The 16671-nt window shown below is 29.4% G+C and overlaps 1 protein-coding gene across 1 annotated transcript in view; it reads right to left on the minus strand.

The window, feature by feature from the left end:
* LOC107448396 (aromatic-L-amino-acid decarboxylase-like) overlaps positions 1 to 11607 on the minus strand; it is a 93288-nt gene extending 81681 nt beyond the window's left edge. Inside the window, exon 1 of the mRNA XM_071187322.1 lies at positions 11580 to 11607. The gene's annotated coding sequence lies outside the window, so the exon portion shown is untranslated. The remainder of the gene's footprint in view (positions 1 to 11579) is intronic.
* Positions 11608 to 16671: the final 5064 nt, after the last annotated feature.

The raw sequence follows: 16671 nt of genomic DNA on the forward strand, positions 1-16671 counted from the left end.
AAAACTCATCTAATTACAAATGGAATAGACGGTATTTTGCCAAGTCATTAAGAATTTCGAAGCTACGTTAAAATTATTGCAGAAAGAAATATTTATTTAATAAAATAAAATTTGGAAATAATAATACCTCTTTTCAGAGAATTTGGTTTTTGAATCTGAAAATATATCAGATAGCTGGAAATGCGGTACTAATAGTTTAATAATTACTCTATGTTTCGCTAAGACTAGTGCAGATTATTAAGATATACAGATTATTTCTATACAGATTATTAAGATATACAGATTATTTTTAAATACAGATTATTTTATCTACAATACAGATTATTTTTAACTAAACATAAACTAGTTAAAATTTTAGAGTTTATCATTTGAAATCGTGTACTTTGAGAAAAGTTTGAAAGTTTTATATTATTCCGTTTAAAAAAATTTCGACCTTAAGAGAATAATTAAAAATAAAAATTAAATATGTTTGAAATTTTGAAAATTAACTGTAAAAGTATCTACCTTATCCCATTTCTAATGAAAATAAAAAATGAATTTTTTGTCATTAACTTGTTTAATTTAATTTATGAAATGCCAAAAATATTTACGTTTCATAGTCTTGCATAGATGAAAATCACTAAACCTTATGCACACACACTATATATATATATACACCGAAGAGCCATTACATTATGACCACCCTCCATCTATAACAATGGGCTCGCCCAGGTTTTCATGGTTTCTCGCCCAAGAACAATGTTTTCATGGGGCACATTAGGATCCTTAATCCTCATAGAACAATCCCTGACGTCTGTAAGCTACTTGAACATAGTTACAGGTTCACCCATTCATGGCAACAGTTTTTCCTGCCAGGGATTGTGTTTACCAACAGGATAATGCACCATGTCAAAAGGGTCGAATCGTCTGTCTTGGCCCCCAAATTCACCTGACCTTAATCCAATAGAGCATTTGTGGTCCTACTTGGAAAACCAAATTCATGCTGTCACGCTACCCCCTCGCAATGTGAGGGAATTGCAGAACCAGTTGGTTAGTGCTTGATACCAGATACATCAGGCTACCTATCAGCACCTTGTGGAATCAATGCCACGGCGTAATGTCATCGGTAACGTTTCATCTCAGTAATTGTATGAATAACAAGGCAAAATTGAATCAATAATAGAACAATAAAGTGTTTTGTAATTTCTTTAAAATATATGTTTTTCTTAGGAGTGTGAGAAAATGTCATTGTATCCATTTATATGAATGCAACTTTTAATATCGTGACTCACCTCATTTCTCGTAAGTCACAGTTTGAGAATGCTGACTTTTTAGACCTTTCTTTTCATTGATATTATTTTATACAGTTCTAAATAAGGACGTGAAAATCTTTAAAATGATGTAATTTATATTAAACGAATAAGTACAAAAGACTCGTCAAAATAACAAAAGAAAAAGAGATATACCCACAAGAACATGTGGTCGCAAATTTTACGTTTAAATGTTTTAAGAAATATTCCTTTCTATGTACTGGGAAATCACTCTGAATAACTTTTGATCTAATGATTGAATTTTCATGTGCAAGAACTCAATCTTAATGGTGAGAGGGAGGGACCTCAAATATGTAATTAGTGCAAACTATAATTAGTGCAAACTATATTTTAATTCACGAAATCAGACGCAAAAACATAATTTTTTTGGTATGAACATACCATTTTTTCGACGTATCTTTATTTTTGACCGCATTCCGGGAAATGTTATCCTAATTGTTTGGTCAGGAAAGCAGTATAAAGTTTGGAACCCTTAGTGTTAATTTTACTTTTTGCATATTTCACCATATTTTTGAAACTTTTTAAGCGAATCAGAAAATTTTGAAACAAAATTATTTGATTCGCTTATTTAAAAATAATTCTATGCAAAAATTTAATTTTAATGATTATTTATTATTTTTTAACTTTTTCACTAATAGTAAAAAAAAGTTAATTGTAAGTGATACAAATTTTACATCATTTTAAAGAATATAATTTTATAAAACAAAACACAAAATTAAACGAAATTGGACAAATAGTCACTGAGAAATTGAATTGCTCTGAAGTGGTACATTTAAAATTTGATCATTAAATCAAAAGCTATTCAGGGTGATTCATTTTTTTTCTTCATTTTCTTTATGCGCACTGTACTGCGTGCCTAAAGACATTTTGCAAAATTTTTGAACATCTATATTTCTACTAGTATTAGTTTTGGTCATGGATGTTTAAAAAAAAATTTGATACAATATCGATAAAATGATTTCGAATGATGCTTCTTGTACATCCTGGTATATTGCGTTACATTGACTATATTATAGAAGTAATAAAAACGAATCATTTACTTTTGTTATGCATCCCGACTATTTTGCTTCTTTATACACTGTAAAATTTTTACTTACAGATATATAGCTTAGAAGAAAGTAAACTCTTAAGTGCAATAATTTTTTTCAAGAAATTAACAAAAAAATTTTTTTTTATTTTTAATAATTTGATAAAAAAAATTAAAAATTTCAATTTTTAGCATTTTTGCATATTACAGAATATTTTTATAATGTATTTATTCTTATTTTTGTAATAAAACAAAATCCACTAGACAAAAATAATAGGATATTTTCATAACATAAAACGTTCTAAAAGGTTATCTGAATCTTACCTTTCTTACGACTTTTCATTGTAATTTAAAATTCCGACCAACTAAGTAATCTTAAAAGATTATTTTTTAAGTGATGAAAATGTACCAAACGTTGCCCAATATATTCAATTAAGAGGTTATATAAGAGGTTATTTATTTGCTTGTTTACTGATGCAACATACATTTGCAGGCTTGTGTGCTCAATTAAGGCTTATAAACTTTTGTGAAGTATAAAGATAGATGGCGCATTACAGGGCACAAAGATACATCCAGATTAACAGCGGGTTTCGAAACCTCCACACTTCGCACATCGTTCGGCCAGAGAGTCCTCCCCGGAGGTTATTTACTTATTATTACACATATTTATAATGGCTTGTGTGTTTAATACAATGTACGGCTTACAAACTCCCTTCTAGTTGAAAAATAGATAATATAATATAATGCAGCATAGAGAAAGGCCTCATAAAAATACATCTAGGGTTTCTCCGGAATTCAAACTCGCTGCCTCCATGATACAGAAGATTTATCTTTATAATGATATTTTCTAACTGATGTACTTTGTACTTTCAATGGGCTATTGGCGACAGTCTGGGAAACATCCTAGAGGATGATCCGTGAACATGCCATCACAATTTAATTCTCTGAAGAGGGGATAACTCCTCCACTTTGGTAGTCCGATATGCGCACCCTCAGTCCCTACCTAGGCTGATCCAAGTGGTTCCTCACCTGCTTATTGACAGCAGTAAGTGATGCTTGACACCAATGTTCTACTGAGAACCGTGTCTTTACAACAAGTCCCCTGCTGGACAAATGAATGAAAGGCTGGTTATGCAAACGCTCGGTAACATAGAGGTAATGGTTTCAAATTCCATTGTAGCTCTGGATGCATCTTTGCGCATCCATTCTCTAAATTGTGCTATCTGTTCTTTTACTCGTCAAGGGCATCTAAGCCTTAATTTGTAATACGAACGCAAATTTTCACATGTATGAGTAACAATAAATAAACAAATTTGATATGCATACATATGCAGGCTCGTGTACTTAACACAAAGAATGGATTGTAAATCCTTGTAGCACAAACACAAGCAAATAGCACAAATTTGACAAAGACAGCGCAAAAATACATCGTGAGTTACGATTGATTTGAGGCCGCTACCTTCACGAGCCAGAGCTTTTGGCCGAAGAACAGTACTCATCGGCCACAGAGTTCTCAATAATGCTAAGAGTTTGCTAGTTTTAACAGAAATAAGGTAGGTAGGAACTTTATTTAAGTCACACTAAAGCTGCACAATGGGCTATTGGCAACGGTCTGGGAAGCATCTGAGGAGATCCGAAGACATGCCATCACAATTTTGATCCTCTGCAGAATGGATGGCTCCCATGCTTTAGTAGCCAGATGACCTGCGCACGAAGTCGAGCACTTTACGGTAGAACAGTTTAACCAGGACCAATACCGTCCCTATGCAGGCTGACCAAAGTGGTCACCCACCAGCTTGTTGGACGCAGCCAGTGGTGCTTGACTTCGGTGTTCTACTGAGAACTGTGTCTTTACTATCAGTTCACTGCGGGACTTTGCAGAAATAAATCCCAGGGATTACCTTGACCGAGCGGCGTCGCCGTGATGCATAGAAGCGTAGAGGTAGTGAAATCAAATCCCGCTATGGTCCTGGATATCTTCGTGCTGTCTTTCTCAGACTTTCATTATCTGTTCTTCAAATTGGGAAGGGATTATAAGTTGTTCCTTGTATTGAAAATCTAAACCCACACACTTATGGGAATAAGTAAATAAATCTTATTACCCAAATAAAATTTACAATTAACCGACACCAAAGCTTGGTCTATCCGAGTTCGGTATCTTTGAAACACTTCAATAAAACACTTGAAAGCCTCATTCATATCCCTTTTTCCTCTGTTATGTTAGAAAAAAAATAATTAATCGCATCGACAACAATTTAATCTCTTCGGTAAAGAGCATACCCTTACGAAAATATAAGGTATATTTGAGGTTGTTTTGAGGTATTTTTGAAGTATCGAGGTTGTTTTGAGATATATACGAGGTATATTTGAGGAGGCAGAGAAAACAAGCATAAAAATTATACACCGCAAAGGTTGTAATTTAGGTGTACGAGGTTGCTTTAGATACACTTCATCTCATTTTGAGGTTGTTATAATTCACTTCAAATCAACCAGGCTGATGAGGTGATTTACAAGGTATATAGGTTGTTTTTCTGACACTTATAACAAAAAAGTTATTTATGAGGTCTAAAAAAATTTACCTTATTTCAATCAAAAAGAGTGAGGTATTTATTGAGGTGCATGAAGTCATTTTATTTATACCTAAGCTCATTTTGCGTTTTTTTAAATTAACTTTATATCAACCAGACTGATAAGGTGATTAGCCATCACATTCTTAAAATTACCAAATAGTAAAATAATAATAGGTTTAGAAGAATAATGTGGTAATTTTATCGTGATTCTTCAGAATATGGCATGAACCATATTTTTTGTTAAATGTTTCTTTTCAGTATTGTAGTTTCATTAAACGAGTGAGTAACAAGAACTATAATTTTGAAAACCAAATTTTCGATAAAGCATTACCATTACGAACAAAAAAAATTCAAATCAATGTATTAAAACCGTAAAATTCTGTGCTCATTACAAGTATTTTCATTAATTTATTGATTTATTTCTCTTATTTTTATTTATTTATGTCCTTGCCAAATTTTTTTCTCTGTATGGTTAGCAGAAATCCTCATGCATTACAACAACTCATGTTTCAACCTTCATCCCATCGATATTAGAACTTGATGGATAATCCATGGTGCAAACTGAATTGATTACACGCACTTCTGCTGCAATACATGTAAAACAGTAGTCAGATATCTGAGCACAAAATGCATATATAATAATACATATACTTCTGACACAACTAACTAGGCAAATTGGTTAAGACTATAAATAAATTACTCATAGTTTTAACTTTACTTGTTTCCTAAATGTATTTTCATATTAAAATATTTTATATATGTAAAAAAAGTAAACATTATCAAATAATGCAAATGTCTCTCTAATAGTCTCTTCCATCTAAGCCATAAAAATTATTTTAAAGGGACAGAAGTGTCTAGATGTTGAAGAAAAATATTCTGTCCAAACATAATTAGGGCCAATTACCTCATAATGAGTCATTAAATCTAGTCCTCCGTAGGGTCCTAAATCATAAAATATATATAGGAAAGGTACCAAGGGGTATAAGTCACCAGAGATATCTTTGGAGAGGGATACATTTTTTAATGTTTTATACAATTTTATAGTTCTTAAATTGTAAATTAGAGTAAAGAAATACATTTGATTATTTAGGGAGGCATTTTTTAATGTTTTTTTTAATTCTTAAATTCTTTTTTTGATAGGGGATATTTTTGTATCCAGATCCTTTACGTAATCATCATTGCATTTAAAAATCACATAAATTAGCAAATAAGAGAAGCGCATTCATAGCTAGGTGTTTAGTTTGAGGGGAATGGGAATTTTTTTTCAGATGGTGAATTAGATTTCAAAATCTTTTTTGGTGAGGGATATTTTTTGGATTTTTTTTCTTTTTTTTTGTGGAGATTGACTCTTTTTATCCAAATTCATCATATTTTCACCTCAAAATTTGGATACATGATAAATTTCCAAAACTTACATAATGAAATTACAAGTAAACATTTATAATCAGAGCGTTGGTTGAACAAAAACATTAGTTTTAATTTACTTTTTCGAGGGATATTTTTTAAAACCTTTTCTGTCGGGATCTTATTTTAATAATTTTTATTGCATCTTTATATATGAAAAAGATGTTGGAATTCTTATAGAAATTCAACAAATCCTAACTTCTTGTAATGGCAGTGTTAAGAAGTCTCTTTTTTAAGAGATGATGGAATCGTTGCATTTTGCGTGTATAACAAGTTAAACTTTTTATTTGGGGTTGAAGAATTAAAAATTCGTTGGTATCAGTTTACAAAGAATTAGAAAATAATGCCAACAGAGATGACATAAATGATCTTAATAGAGCAGAAGAAAAAGACATTCCAGAATACAATGTAGGGGAAGAGTTCAAAACAAAACTAATTGGATTTTGAAAATTTTTTATCGAACCATTTCACTTCTTTAACCAATTCTCTTGTTTCTCGATTATCAACGATCTCGATTCAACAATTGTAACAAACTGTTTTGCGGAAAGGGCATGACGCAAAGTTAAATTTTTAAAAAATAGTCACCGTCATTCCTGAGAACTGTTATTCTCAAAGGTAAATGAAAAAAGTACTGGAAAAACAGTCCGGAAAAAACGCAACGAAAAAATAAAACATCTGAAAAATCACAGGAAGAAACATCGTGACACAAAATTGAGCCTAGTGACACAAAATTGAGTTTTTAATTAGTTATTGCTTAGTTAATTAAATATTATCTTAAAACTAATTAATATACAGGAGTCAGTTTGCAGTTTGCGGAACTTTTCCCAAACCATAATTTTATTTAATACTCTAATATAAACCTAAAAATTTTCCTTTAAAAAATAATTACACTTATCCTATTATGACATAATAATAATAAAAATAATAAAATTTAAACAAGTGGTTTAAAAAAATTTTTTATTATAATGAAATGTTCATCATTTTTGCAAATATTTTTAACTTATCATAAGAGTCACACCAGAATAATGTTTTCTGCTAAGGAGAAATAATTCTGATAAAATAACCTTACTGTATAGTAGAGGCATTTCTGGTTTTAAAAAAAATTGTGGTTAATAAAACAATAATATTCGGTAATTAAATCATTCATTCGGTAATTTTTCCGTTCATATGGTAATGGTTTACCGGAAATTCTGGTTTTTATAATTATAGTTCTGAATATAACACATTCAGTAAGAAGTGTAAAATTGAAAAGTAAATTTTACGAAATAAATGGTTTTTATGCCATACTCTTAATAAAAATGATATAATTACCAAATTTTATTTCATAATAGAAATTCATATTTTATTGCTAATTTTATCAAAATCATTAGCAAAGCGGTAAAAATTACCGAGATTTTGGTGTTCCAATAGAGGCAGAAACTCTGTTTTGACCATACCTTTTTTTCTCACTGTATAAGAAGTCTTTTTTGATGAATCGAGATTGTGCACCTTTTTGAGGCACGTGCGAGAGAGCACGAGGCGAGTTTGTGCACCAAGATCCTTAACTTAGCACCATTATTAGGTTACAGAAAATTTGCACTATATTATGGTTCAACATAAATTCATTTTTCCAACAGTGTCATTCAATTTTGATAAACTCTCCAAAAATTAGTTACTAGTTGAGAAATTTAAAATCTTTGTTTACATTTCTTTCATAATTTTTATTCAAGCTATATCTATATAAACTATATATAATTTGTGTTCAAAAATTTTTGTGAAAAAGTAAATTATTTATGAATTATTAAAACGGGATAATAAAAAAAAACTTACAGAATTGACTGTAATATGAAGATCCCAAAGTGGAAAAATCAATAGTTAATATTACATATTTTATGAATGCATCGACATCAGTTCATAATCCTGATTACTATTTTCCTTAATAATTAAATACAAGATTTTCTTAAATTTTCACTCTTAATGTATATCTTTAGAATTTTTGTCAATATAAAAAGCATGCGCATCAAAAGCCGCAAATTAAGATTTCAGAGAAGAAAAAAAAGGCGGCAAAATTTAACGGATCATTATTAAGAAATAATAAAAACTTCAAAAGTAGATTACTTCCTTAATAAAATATGAAGTTTTCAAATTCACCTTTCTTAACGATAACTAGTTAGGTATTGATAACATTTGTACTTTTACCTCATTTCAATATTAATTGGCGACACTCTATGCGTATATTTTTGACTTTATTTTTGAAAAAGATTGCAAAAATATATATTAAGGACGACGATTACAGAACACCTTATTTATTACAATAGACTATTAATATTCAAAATATTTTTTTCAATTGAATGGTTTAGTATGAAACTATCCCCCGACTTAAACCTTTCTGTTCAATTTAGTATTTATTTTTACGATTTTCGGGTATTGGGGATAGTATTTATTTCGTTTTTTGGGTGTTTAATTTTATTCAACAGGTTTTATGTATACACTACCGTGTAAACGTTCAGCAGAGTAAAACTGATATTTGTTTCATTTTTTTTTGTTGTTAGGAATTAATTGTTTACTGAGAAAAATACAAATTTCCGAGATTTTTTTTTCCCTGCCAATATTTCGCATGCATAAAAATATAATTAATGCACGTTTTTAGCTTTTTATTTTCCCTACCTATATACATTTTTATTATTTTCTAAAAAATACTTCCATATTTACAAAAAAATCTAAAATTAAAGATTTAGCAGTGTTTTACACATTCTAACAGTGTAAATCGTCTTCCAGGGCGCAATGTTTCATTTTACGCCAAGTGTTTTAATGTACTCTGTACTGAAGCTACTTCTTATACTTATTTATTTAACTCTAAATTTGGAGGTAAGGAAACAACAACACAACAATTGCCTTGTAAAAAGAAGCATTGTTGCATATTATGACAGGCAAAAAAAAATTAAATTAAATTACTTTTAGAAACGAAATTTACTTTCGACAGTTAATATTTAATAACCTTCATTTACTATTATATTAGAAGTCTGAATGTATTCAAATCACATCAACAGTTGTATAACACATATTTAACCTTCAGTGACTGATAACATTTGAATAATTTTAGGCATTATGTTTATTTGTCCATTTGTTCTACTATAAAAATATGCATTTGCTCACATTTTTTAGTGAAGTATTAATCATAGTACTAATCATAAGTGTATTAAGAGGTCAGTAAAATATTAAAATAAAAAGCTTATATTTTTGAGCATCTTGCATTATAATTAGATGAATTATTTTTACTTAGAAATGGAAAAAAAGTAAACTCATAAATGCGATAAGCAAAATTTTAAAAAGTTCAATTAATTAAACTTAATTATTATTTTTTTTAATTATTTTAATTACTGAATAAAATGATAAATTTTAATATGTAGCATTTTATATTTGTTGTAAGATATATTTAAAATTAATATTTTGATCATGAAACATAATCCATTTGACTCAAATGTATTCATTTGCCTTAAAACTATTCAAAATGTTATTTGAATCAAATTTCGTATCTTTCTTCATAATTTTTCATTATAATTAAAAATTCTGATCAGCGAGAGTAAAAACAGATATATTTTTTCAGAAACAATCCCTTTTTAATGCATACAAAAAGAAAAAAATTCTAAAATATTATTTTCAATGTTATACAATTTTACGAAATGTTATCCAATATATTGAACGCTAGGAATCGGGAGGTTAAAAAACAAAAAAAATTGCAATACATTTTGTAAAAATCAATTACTCACTTGATATTAGTGCGAAAACTATATAATTTTATTTACGCATGCGTGGAGTGAAAATATTCCTTAGAGGCTAGTGTTGAATCGTATTGAGCAATTTATCTAAATTTTCCAATCAAATGTAACAAAAATAGTATAATGAAAATAACACAAAAGTTTAAAAAACCATTTACTGAGTGAGGCTCTCTCTTTCTCTCTGCGTAATTCATAATTTTACTCTAATTGCGATTTTTTTTTGAAAATTTAAATAAAAGAAAAATTAATAAATTGCATTAGAACTAAACTATTTAATCACCTTAATATTTTTGTGAGAAAAGGCTGAAACCCTTTATGAATCATTTATGAGAGGTTACATACATTTACATTGGTTACAGTTTCATGACCTATGTTGAACAATTTAAACTACTTTTAATAATTTTTGTTGAACCATGAATGTCGTAAGTTGCCTACATCATTTTACAATCGTCAAATAATAACGGCTCACGTAAGGGTTTAACGCTATTAAATGGAATTAAATTTAAAAGACCAAAACTAATCAGAGTTTAATTTCAGGGACTTTTTTTAAAAAAAAACTATCTAATGTTTCTATAAACTTATCACAAATTAAAATCTTTAACTTTCTAAATCAACTATTAAATCGAAGTTTTTATGAAATTTTCTCTTGTCATAAATACATTATAAAATTAGTGTTGAAGAGGTGTGTCTCTCTGACTATTTAACCATTTTTATACACAAGTGGCACGAATATTATTTTGTAAATTGTCTATTTGTCTAATTGTCTTATACTCGATTGAAAATGTTAAATAAGTTGCCCAATACCAATTATTAAGCTGTTAAAAAAAACTATTTTATCTTCCACTCAGGAGCAGATAAGTATTTAGTTAACACGCACTCGTATGCACAAATTCATAAACTCAGTATATATATATATAGTTAGAAATTTTACTTAATACAATATTTGTAGTTTATACTTCAGTTAGTATTGCATACCTTTGAAATTTATAAGAGAAAAATCCTGATATCTCTACTGGGCACAAAATACAATAGTTAAAGTTATTATCAATCTTTGTTAGAAAGGATTTTACCTTTAAATAACTTTAAAGAAATATAAATTTTACTTAAGATAATAAAAATGAAATGAATAGATTGTGTATGATTTTATTTTCAATGGTTCTTCTGGATTATATAAGAGTCATTTTAATGTAATAACACGTAAGTTAATTTTAAACTTTTATTTCATAGTAGCAACGATTAAATTTCTTAATCACGATTAGTGAAGAAACTGGAGAGAAAAAATGCTACCATAATTTTTTGAGGAATTTTGTACTCGCTAATGTATTCTCAATTAGTAGCTGAAAATTCGAATAATCATTAACAGTTTTTTTAAATTAAATTTTTTTAAAAAAAGAAGAATTTTTGGTACAATTAAATAGATTCGAAATTATTAAATTATTTCAAAAATATATTATTTTTTCTGAATAAGTTGAAAAGCATTTAATTAAATAAAATAAATGAGTGGTCTTACCGTGAATTGCTATCCTTGAGAGAGAAGAGAGCAAATGACCCCCCTTCCTCTATTTATTGCCTACAGACTCCCAAGATAGCTCTGATTGGTCGAAATGAGAGCAGGACGTCATCACCATCCACAAAGAATCCATGAATGAGTTATCAATATGGTCTTCATATTCTCATACATTTGAATTGTTCTTAATTACACTTTTATTCTTTAAAATAGTGTCATTGCAAATTATAAGAATAATTCTGAATAAATTTAAATTTAATCAACTCAATATATTTCAGGTTTAAAAATTCAACTTCTTTTTGACATAAAAACTCAGTCTTTGAATGATACTTATGAAGTACTATACTGCTGTGAAAGTAAAAAATTAACGTAAGCTTCAAAAAATTCAAAATTAAGATTTTTATGTATTTGGTAATTTTGTATGGTAAACAACAGATATTTTATAATTTTATAACCATCGTTGAGCAACCGACCTATTTTTGGGTTTACGACTACTAATGTTTAACCTCGTAGCCTTGTAATTTTGAACCCAATCCAGAAGACAAGGGAACTCCTGGATCAAGTAGTGGGAGAAATTCTGCCTTCGTGGAGGACTTTTTGATATAACTAACCCGCATTTGCGTTACATGGAGAGGAAGACCACGAGAACCTCCCACGGTTTGCCTGGCGGCAAGAGGACTCTAACCTATGATCCCTCTACCACTGAGGATATTTCATGTCAGCACTGTGGTCGGTACAATCCGGATGTGGAAAAAAACTATATTTTGTGTTATCGGTTTTTTGACATTCTATTTTAGAATTCAACTGACAATAGAATGAAGAAATTTATCAAGCCACATTTCTCGGAATCAATCATGAAGCACTTACGTTGTTTTTTTAATTACAGAGCTGTATAAGGCTTTGACCACCAATAAAATATAATCTCTCGCAAAATATTTATTTTTAGAATTGCCATTTAATTATCCTACAAATTGTTTTAAATGTAAGTGAATTGAATTAACTGAACACAGGATACATTTAATGAAAAATTGAATAGTGTTTATCGTTATAGTGTCTGATGTAAGTGAATATAAGATACATTGAATTATTTGCCTGTACTGAGTATAATGTATTTACTATAAGTGGATGTAAGATATTTCCTATAATATTATTTTATTATGTTATATGTAATTCTACTTAATTTAAGACGAATTTAAATATTTTTGTGAATAAATATAGTGTTATAGAGTTAATAACTATTTTTCTAGCTAACAATTTAACTTATTTTTCACTAATTTTTTTTAAAAAAAATCAAATTTTGAAATTTATACTTCCTTTTCAAGAAAGTTTTTTTCTTCAAGTAAACCTGTGCTAATTCAATTCCTATAAATAAGGATCATCTTGGAAGGGTTTTTTGAAAAAATAATATCTTTCATATTTAAAATTTAGGTAGAGGGAAATAGCTTAAATTGTACCATTCCTAACTCGCAACCACCTCTGATTTTTGAAGAATCATTGTATAGAGAACCCTCTAGCGAATGAATTATGAAGTTTTTTTTTTTAATTTGAAAAGCTACTTAACAGAAATTTGGAATTTATACTTCCTTTTCATGAAAGAATTTTTCTTTAAGTAAACCTGTGCTAATTCAATTCTTATAATCAAGGATCATCTTGGAAGGGTTTTTCGAAAAAATAATATCTTTCATATTTAAAATTTAGGTAGAGGGAAATAGCTTAAATTGTACCATTCCTAATTCGTAACCACCTCCGATTTTTGAAGAATCAGTGTATAGAGATATTAAGCTTTTTTCACGTGGAGATCCATGCAGAAGATACTTGCGTTAAGTTTCTAATTAAGTAAAACTGTTTTACAATTTCTAATTTAATTTTTGAACATCCGGTGCAAGGATACAGCAGAACTACAGTAATATACAGATTTTTTAATGCATCATATTGTTATTAAGCAACTTATTATGTTATGTTCTATTTGTTTCTTTGCTTTCAAACTGTCGCTTGAATCTTGGAACAACACTTAATTTAAATTGAAACTTAATTGCCTTAATCGTGTCGGTACAATTTAGGAGCAACGTATAACTTCAGCTGCTGAGCAGATCGAGTGTAAAGCCATTTAAACTGTACTTCACTCAAATTGTCGACAAATGGCTAAGAACTATTTCTGAACTAACCTGCACTTATTACCAAATTTATCCGCTCCTGAGTGAGGCTTTTAATAGGTCTGCAACAACTGAGGACAATGTTTAAACGGATTTAACTAATCTGATGCATCAATCTATAATTAAATCGACTTTTTTAGCAGCAGAAAACCTCATTCTATACGCGAAAATCAACAAAACTATTTCAGTAAATTTAAGGAGATTTAATATCCTTATAAGATAAATTTTTCTCATTTCAAGGATGGAAACGTGATGAAAAGCTTCGAAGTTATGAGCCTTCTTGTTAGTCAAGTAATAATCTAACACAGTCGATCTTAATTTTTTACGGCTACGGGACCCTAAATAATCAACCTTCTATCAGTGGAACCCCAACTTTATTATAGAGTTTAAGGTAACTGTGAACGTTATAACCTATAAAAGACTATATTTAAAATATTTAATTAGAGGAACGAAGATTTTTCATCGTTTTATCATTAATAATCTTAAATTAGGTTTTACGTTCGACAGTTAAATTTGCAGTCCTTGTGCTTTATCTAGTCTAGTTATGAATTTGCTTGTGGTGTATATACTTAAGTTAAAAATTATTAAAATAAGCCGAATTATGGTTCACTTCAAAATGAAAACTTAAAAGAGCTGCTAATTACATTAAAAATGATATTATGGAAACCTTTCTTTATTAAAGAATTTAATTATTTTGATTTGAAGAGCACAATACGAAATAGTAATGAAATTTTTTTATAAATACTTGTTTTTTTTCATAATTTGTTTAATAATTTGTTTAATATATTGCTATTAAAAATTTTGATTTTCCTTTAAAAATACCATTTCTATTTCATTGGATTTTTAACTTAAAATAATTTTATAAAATTAACCGTAAGATTAAATAAATTGGAATTATAGGTTGGATCTAAATATAATCAGAGATTTCAAAACTCCTCACTGGTTATAAAAAGTATTAACTAGCGGAACCCATTTAACTCTTACCTGGTACCCTAGGGTTCCGTGGAACATTATTTGGGAGTCGTTAATCTAACACACATTTGTTGGATTGTAAGGTGATTTGATAGATGGATTTGTCCCAGTACCTTCTATGTTGAAAGTTTCAATCGAGCCAATTTCTTTACTTCTAAAAATTAAAAAAAGAACATTTGTTATAGAAGAGATGGCAAAGATGCAGTCCTAAAAAGCAACGCATATAAAAGTCACACTTAAACTTTTAGAACGTAGTATCGTGCTAACTTGACATTTTATACACTTATGCTGTTACTATATTTGTAACAACTCAAAATTTTTAAATTACATTTTTCATTATGCTATTAAATAGGACTGGGATATAAATCGAAGTATCGAGACATATCGATTTAACGCATATATCGGCAAGACGATACAGCGACTGTCATTCAAGGCGATGCATCAGAAATCTGATTTAAGCCGTCGAGTGAAGACAACGAGCGCAAAACGATATAGCGATATAAGACACGCAAGGATATAAGATAACGATATCCTTGCGTTATCTTATATATCCTTTTAATTTATAAGACTCTTCTCTTACGTTCCGATATCGACTCGCGCTGTGGAAGACTATGTACGTTTCGGTATGTTGAAACGGCCTTGATTGGTGAGCTGTAGAATCAGAGTTTTGCGAACACATATCGTTATATCGCATGTTCCTTTTCGCACCTCTCAGCTTTTTTTTTTTTTTTTTTTTTTTTTTTTTTTTTTTTTTTTTTTTTTTTTTTTTTTTTTTTTTTTTTTTTTNTTTAACTAATTTATCATTGCATGGTCTTTCAGAAAATGGTATCGTTGAGAACTGATCGTAAAGACACGGTTTCCAGTAGAATACAAAGTTAAGCACCACTGGCTGTGGTCAGTAAGCGAGTGGATCTCTTTGATCAACCCCGCGTAGGGATCGTCAAAACGTGGTATCGGTCCTTATTAAACAGTTCTACTGTAACCCCTTAACGATTTAATTTTTAAGTAAACGGTCATAAAAGTGCCTATTTTGCCAAATACACGTATTTGATTAGTGTTGACATCTAGTTTAAAGTAAACTAACTACCTACAATTACCTTAAAAATATCTTGCTACTGCCATCTGGTGTGTAAAATGAGAAATAAAATGTTTTCCGGGCAAAGGAAATGAATTATTTTATTCTTATTGGCGCGTTACTACTGAACACTCCAGCCCGCAAATTTCACGAGAGCGAGAAATAGAGGGCGAAACCTCACCCTGTCATTTTCACGGGAGTGAGAGGGAAGGGGTTAAAGTGCTTGACCTCATGCGCAAGTCAGTCGGGCTACAAAAGTGGAGGAGTCATCCTCACTGCATAGAATCAAAATTGTGATGGCATGTCTTCGGATAATCCTCAGGGATGTTTCCCAGACCGTCACCAATAGCCCATTGTACAGCTCTAGTGTGACGTAAATGAACTATAATAGAAGTATGATAACTGAAATGATAATAATAAAAAATAGTGTTTTAAAAGCGTTTTTTTTTTCTAAAATTTATTTAGCACTTTGTTTTAAACATACTAATAATTTTTAACGTTTCATTTAGAAATTGAACATTACGATCGAACTTAATAATTATGTAATTATTTATGCATAATAGTACAAGAAAATATTAATTTGTAAAAAACGCTTTAAAAAAAAAGTTTTTAACACTTTGTTTTACGCGTATTATGAATTTCTAAACAAACATTTCAATAAATATTTTAAGTAAGATTTGTACATTGTAGTCAATTTATTTAATATCTTTCTTAAGCAAAACATATATATCTTCAAATTTATAAATTGATTTAAATCAATCTGAGTATGAAGTTTTGATAGAAATCAGACATTCTGTGCCTCACAAGTAAATGAAATTCAAAAATACTATATCGCGATACAAAACTGACGATGCATCACGATATATAATTTCTAATATCGCCCAGTCCTACTATT

Source organism: Parasteatoda tepidariorum, chromosome X1, assembly GCF_043381705.1.
Source record: "Parasteatoda tepidariorum isolate YZ-2023 chromosome X1, CAS_Ptep_4.0, whole genome shotgun sequence".
Classification (NCBI taxonomy): Eukaryota; Metazoa; Arthropoda; class Arachnida; order Araneae; family Theridiidae; genus Parasteatoda; species Parasteatoda tepidariorum.